Source organism: Siphateles boraxobius, unplaced genomic scaffold, assembly GCF_051911475.1.
Source record: "Siphateles boraxobius isolate OS27281-9 unplaced genomic scaffold, OSU_SipBor_1 210, whole genome shotgun sequence".
In the NCBI taxonomy this organism is placed as follows: Eukaryota; Metazoa; Chordata; class Actinopteri; order Cypriniformes; family Leuciscidae; genus Siphateles; species Siphateles boraxobius.
The window spans coordinates 330,529-337,500 of NW_027508823.1; the positions used below are offsets into that span (position 1 = coordinate 330,529).

At 41.4% G+C, this 6,972-nt stretch overlaps 1 protein-coding gene across 1 annotated transcript in view; it reads right to left on the reverse strand.

Annotated features, from left to right (window-relative positions):
• Positions 1-3,915: 3,915 nt before the first annotated feature.
• gramd1ba (GRAM domain containing 1Ba) overlaps positions 3,916-6,972 on the reverse strand; it is a gene marked incomplete at its 5' end in the record, with an annotated part of 24,468 nt that continues 21,411 nt past the window's right edge. Inside the window, one exon of the mRNA XM_077237906.1 lies at positions 3,916-6,972. This exon is cut by the window's right edge and continues 920 nt beyond it.

The window sequence follows — 6,972 nt, forward strand, 5'->3', positions numbered from 1 at the left end:
CAGGGAACCGAGGTTGAGTAAGTAACCGAGAGGTTCCCTTTCAAGAGGTCTCTCATATTGCGTAAGGCTAGCTTACGCTATGGGAACCCCCTTCAAAACGCTGTGCGTGCTTAACTTCGCTCCATACAGTAGCCCGAAGCAGATGCCTGAGGCTAATAGATGAGTAAAGTTTATGAATCCCAATAGAAACTGGTAATTTGGTGAGTCTTGTATAGGAAAAACAAGGAAATGGGCCTAATAGGGCCAAATCTTTATAATGTATGTACATAAATTTATATCAGGACTGTAGTGTTTAACCAGGACCAGATATGTATCGGGCCCTATGGCCTAGGGGGGTTTGTGCTTGCACTTACACTGAAAGAACCCTCGCTTGTAAAGCGGGAACTTCCAGATTATAAAATCTGATGAATGTGGACGGCGAGGCCCAGCCGGCCGCCGCACAAATATCTTCCATGGGTATACCACTTGACCAAGCCCATGACGAGGTCATGCCTCTTGTGGAATGAGCTCTGACACCTAAGGGGCAATGCAGACTCTTAGACTCATAAGCCAACGCGATAGCGTCTACTATCCAGCGCGATAATCTAAGCTTTGTCACACCGAGCCCTTTGGTGCAGCTGCCAAAGCATACAAAGAGCTGTTCTGACTGTCTGAATGAGGCAGAACGCTCCACATAAACTCTGATAGCCCTGACGGAACAGAGTAAATTCACGTCTCTTTCGTCTTCTGGTGAGGAAAGAGCTGTTAGTGAAATGACCTACGCTCTGAACGGAGTCGAGAGCGCTTTAGGAACATAACCATTCCTTGGCTTAAGGATGACTCTAGAGTCGTTAGGCCCAAACTCAAGGCAGGAAGCGCTTATAGACAGCGCTTGTAAATCGCCCACTCTCTTTGCTGAGGCGAGCGCCAGTAAGAGAGTGATCTTTAACGAGAGATGCTTCAGCTCCGCAGACCGTAGCGGCTCGAATGGGGCACCTTTCAGTGCTTACAGGACCGTGGAGAGGTCCCAGATAGGCACAGAAGGAGGTCACGCAGGGTTCAGCCTCCTAGCCCCTTTGAGGAAGCGTACCACAAGGTCGCGTGAGAAGCTGTTATGGCCGCCACATACACTTTGAGCGTGGAGGGGGTACGACCCGCGTCCAAAAGCCCTTGTAAGAAGGCGAGTACACTCGATACTTCGCACAAATCGGGGTCTGGGCTCCGTGCAGCGCACCAGCCTGAAAATACCACCCATTTCTGAGCGTAGAGGTGTCTAGTTGACGGCGCACTTTCCTCAGTGATCGTTTTCAGCACCCTTTCCGGGAGACACCCGGGTATCCGTTGAGGGGCCAGACATGAAGGGCCCACAATTCGGGACGGGGACGGCAGATTAATCGGTTTGCCTGCGTGAGGAGGTCTCTCCTCAGCGGAACCGGCCATGGGGCTGTTTCCAGCAGCTGAGCCAGCTTGGAGAACCATAAGTGGTTCTTCCAGAGATGTGCTATCAGTAGCATTGCGCACTTGCTCTCCCTGATCCGTTCGATGACCTGTGGTAACATCGTGAGTGGAGGGAATGCATACAGAGGGTGGCTCGGCCAATTGTGGGCAAGCGTGTCCCTGCTCTTTAAGAAAAATATGAGCGTTGTCTTCTGAGGGCGAAGAGGTCGACCTCTGCCTCTCCGAAGATGCTCCGTATTAGCTGAACCATCTGTGGGTGAAGAGACCATTCCCCTGGGGGAACATTGTCTCTGGATAACATATCCGCACCCTGGTTCAGAATGCCGCCCTTAGGGAGCGCAGGTTGTGCTGAACCCCTAAAGATGAGGTTTTTGGCCATGGTATGCAGGTTGTTTGACCTTAGACCGCCCTGGCGATTTATATAGGACACCACTGCCATGTTGTCCATCCGGACCAAGACGTGGTGGCCTTTTAAGTATGGGAGAAAAGCTTTCAGCGATAGACCGACTGCTCTCATCTCTGGACAGTTTACGTATATATGTAGGCGCCTCTCCAGGCTTGACCTTAGACCAGAGACGGGCCTAGCATCGTAAAGGGCCCCCCAGGGTACAAACCACGGGGGAGCTAGGGGGAGCTAGGGCTCCCCTGAATACGTGATTCTTGAAATTTTGGGGGGTCTCAAAAAATATTGATAATGTTTTATTTTGACATGCAATTTCAGTTTTGTGTAATGTGGTCATCGTGGAGTATTATATGTATTATATTATATTATATTATATTATTATGTCTAAAATAGCAAAAATATCATTCATTCATGCATGACGGCGATTTAAACCTAATTCACTTCAATAAAGATAACTATACATGCCATTCTTGTCATGAGCATCAAGGTGTGGTGGCGCTGCGGTGAAAATTCCAGTCATGTTTAGTACACGTTAACTCAAAGATTCGTAGAAAAATATAAACGTTGGAGGCCATTGATCTACGCGCAAAGTCCTTGAAATCTATTATGTGTTAAGGTAAGGAATGTTATTCCCAATTATGTTTTGTGGCTGGGTTGTTATAGGTCTGCGTGACTCTCAATGTCTGAGGCCTAATTGCACGGAGGAATTATGGTAGTCTTCTGTACTAGCCTGACGTGTAATTTCACCCTTGTTCAAGTGAACTCAAAGACAGCCTTTATAGGCTATTTGTGGATGGCTGTTTGCTGTTTGACTGTGTCGATAAAGTATAATAGGGTTAATCCTGTATATAGTGCTTGCAGAGTGCATACACTTGTAGCTGTTATGTATCTGTGCAAGTCCTTGAAATGAATGGGTTTCATAGCGCAGCGCCGCGCATTCCACGTCCTGTCTGAAAGGCGCTTCAGTCCTTGGCACGCGCAAGTGCGCGAACATCACCCCCCCCCAAAAGAAGTGGGCTCCCCCAAAGGACGCGGTATAGTTGGAACACTGGGGCCCCCCAATCTAAATTGGAGGCATCTGTCGAGATCACCTTTCTCCTTGTAACCACACTAGCTATTGCTAGCCTCTCTGAAAATTGCCTAGCCTACCTTTAAGTGGATTTACTTATTACAATGCTCATGATAACTTTTGTTAACTCTATAATGTTTGAAGTAGACATCATAAATGTCAGTATTGAGAAGGTTTTAAAATGAGCTGTTCATTCATTAATCCGTAAGATCTTACCTTTCATGCTGTGGAAATACATACCCGAAGACAGAGCACAATGAGCACGGCGCTGAAAACAAATGGTTTATCACTGTGTTCTGCCAAGAAAGATTGTTTGAATGACACTAATTTTAGTTACTGGGTAAAACAATTATTTGGAGATGAATTATGGAAAATGAAAACCTTGCCACTTGACTTGTCTATAAAACATCACTTTATTCCTAAATTAATTAGATTCTCACCTTTGGTTATAAGTTGGTGAGTCCCAGAGGAATTACACTCCCTGAAAAACTGAGATTAATTGGAGCATTCAGAAGAAAGTTGTCCAAGTAGAGCATGTCTCTAATGAGTGGTTACTAAAATTTAATATGCTATATCTTTGTAATTATTCTTTGTAATTTACAATTGAATAATTAGAACTAAAATAATTAGAACTAAAATAATGTGGTAAGGGAGTAACACTTTCGGATAAATATCAAAAATGTAGAGTTAATTTGGGTAAATTAGGACACTTTTGACATTATGATAACTGTCAAAAGTTGTCCAGTTTACAGATTGATGCTTATAATTTTTTTTTTAAAGTATACTATCTGCTAACAGCCACAATGTGAAGACAAACACTTACAGAATTCAAGCAATAAAATGACAGTCAATTTGATATAATTTGCATACATAACTCATAATTTTCAATACATAATTCAATACTTCAATGTATGTGAAATAAAAGTCTCCAAATGATGTCTGTTAAAATAATAAAAATAAAAGTTAATGCAGAAAATGTAGTAAGTAATAACAAATGCTGTGGAAATCGTCTTCAAATACTTTTATTCATTCCGCCTATTTCTTGACAACACAAATTTTGTTATAGTTTTTTCTGAACATTTCTCAGGGATCCCACAGTGCAACCAGCGCATGTAGGATGTGCACTGTACACAACATATACATATACATTGCAGTAACACATGTATATACATTTTGTAAAGAACATTTTAAATAATAATAAAAAAGCATTTTAAAACTCAATGTTGTAATTAAAATGCATATTCATTTTTTTCTTTCTTTCCATGTTTATCTTTTTTTTTGGGGGGGGCGACAACACCAGAGTCTTTCTAAGTGTTTTTCTAAGTGTCCTAACATTGACATGCCCTAAAAAAACCATCATATATGAATTTCCAATTCACCTGGACCAGCCAGAACAGTCCTGCCCATATAGCAACTGTCCTGTCAGTGCACACAGACTACAGTAGAAATAATACTGCAAAATGCTGAAAAAAAACCCGGCAAAATGCTGAAAAATAATTTTTAGGGCCTTACAGTGAGCAATGTGGCAGAACTGCTGTGGCTTCCCAATGCCTGACATCTAAAGTCATTACACCGTCTAAATCACCCGTGCTTCAAAAAAATGTCCAAATAAAGGACCGTCTTTCAGCTAGAAAATACATTCTCATAGACGGTTCATGTGCAGTTTCAGTGATACTTACTGTACTTGAACACACATTGCACATTAAATACTGCATATTGGTTTAATGACTATGAGGATGAATACAGACATACCCTCTGTAGTCCCTGTTCTGGATTGATTTTTAGGAACATAATCATAATGAAAAATAAATTTTGTGGGTGGACCATTCTTGAGAGCTAACTGATCCTTTAGCATAAACAGTGCAAGCTGATCACTATGACCTGCAGATGCTATTTTTAGTCTAGTAATGTTTCCTAATTGTCCTTGTTGCTTAAAATAGAATAAGAGGTCTGTCAATAAAGCCAACACGGCAATGCATAGGCTCCAAAAGACATGTGTCCAGTATCTCACAGGACTATGATCTAGCTCTAAGGACAAAATGACCATCTATATAAGATACAGGCGCCTTGAACAAAGGGACTGGTTCATAGTGACCAGATTAGACCAGTCCATCTGAGACAGTTTCACATGTCACATGTTCTGGACTAAGCCATCAGCTCTCTGTCTCTAGTCTTTTCATCAGTTCATACATTGTTCTTAAGAATGCCATACATGGGACTTAAAACAAGTTGATTCCATAAGAGAAACTAGGACTCTTGAGTTGTATAATAAGTGGGGGGGGGGGGACCCCACCTGATATTTAAATATACAAATCAGAACCATCTTTAGATTGTGGAATTGCTGCTTGTAAATAGATAAATTCCAGTAAACACATTTCTAATTCTAGATTTTGGCCTTTTGGAACTATTCTTGATGGGAAACAGGATCAGGAAATAAAACAAGACTTGAATCTGTGTCGCCCACATGAGCACCAAAACTCAGTATTACTAGAGGCCAATCTAGGACCGCAGCTCCAACTAGAAATACATTTCCCACTTGTGCGTGTGAGAGTTTGTATGAGAAAACGCAACTCTGCATCTCAAGAGGTTACAGTTAATTTGAACTTTATCATGAGGTTGAACATTTATTATATTGCCAAATGTTCAGATTACTGCTCAGTTTCTTTTTGAAAATTCAAGCATAACCTGGATTTTTCACAGTTTAGTATTAACAAACCCACTGCTGGTCTCTCTTTAGAATGCATGAGGAAAAAAATCTGTCCAGCTCCACTACACTAATAAAGCCACGTTAAATACTTTCTCAAATCAATGTGCATCTCTCACCCGTCCAGCAGCTGGTTCACCATCAAAACACAACATACAACATGGAAAAAAAATCATGAAGTGGCTTTAAAATCAAAGCTTGGCAATATGAAGTTGTTTACAGCTGCCCGCAGGATATAAATGTCCCTGAGGGGAAAAAGAAACACATTCATATAACAATAACTCATTCACATTTGAATGGATGCCATTGGCTGGAGTAGACCTGCTGTAGTTAACCAGTAATATACCACAACCATTACTACATGAGAGGTTTGGTTGACCACAGGCTTGATGGCTGCATCCCAGTTCTCATACTACACCTCATAATAGTGCGCTGAGGTCATGTATTTTTGTAGGCCAACCCAGAATTTGGCATCAGCCTGGTTGCCTTGACAAAACCAAAGCAACCAGCCAACCAAAAAATAGGATTTTTCAATTGCCAATTTTATCTCTGACCAATAAAAATGTATGATTCTTAAGTTACCAAGTTGTCAATCTTCATAAATGAACAACTTTTATACATTTTGAAGTCTAAATACAATTGGCAAAAGTAAAAATCTAAAGTTAGTCTATAAACGAACTAAACCACTGTCGCATGACTTCAACGTCATCATCTCTAAGCATCATCATCCGACAACTCTTACACCCTTTACTTAAAAATGGTAAGATTAGCTTTCATGTTCGGTGTGATGATGCTAACGTCCTGATAACCCTTTGTAGTCCCATTCAGCCACTTGTTAGCCACCGACTTCTTTAAGACAAGTAAAAGCTTTAAACAAAACTCAAAAGGGGATATTACTGATGTATTTTTCGTTGTAGAATAAAATGAGAAAATCTCTTGAGTTTGAGTTTAACCCAAAACCCATTTAGCCAAAAACCCACTGACTACGGGATGGAGCTGGAAGTGCTAAAATGCTAACTTGTTTCCAGGTTTTGTCTACAAAAATATGCCACTGATGTACTACACTATTGGCGTAGATAAGTGTGTGCCGCCTATCATTGATCAGCCAAACAAATAGTCCCGCCCCAAACTCTAGCCATTGGTTGCCGTGCCAAGCTGGTTGAGATGTTTTGATAGCACCACAGAGCCACAGTATTTCACTTTTCAGGCAAATAATCCTTTGGATTTTTCATAGTTGACTCTTCACATTAAAAGCTTTCAAATAATAATGTCCTGAATTTTGCATCCATACCAACTTGTGCACAACAACAGCGCATGTTAGAGTGATTTGAGTGCTTGAATAGGAAGGCCCACACCTGC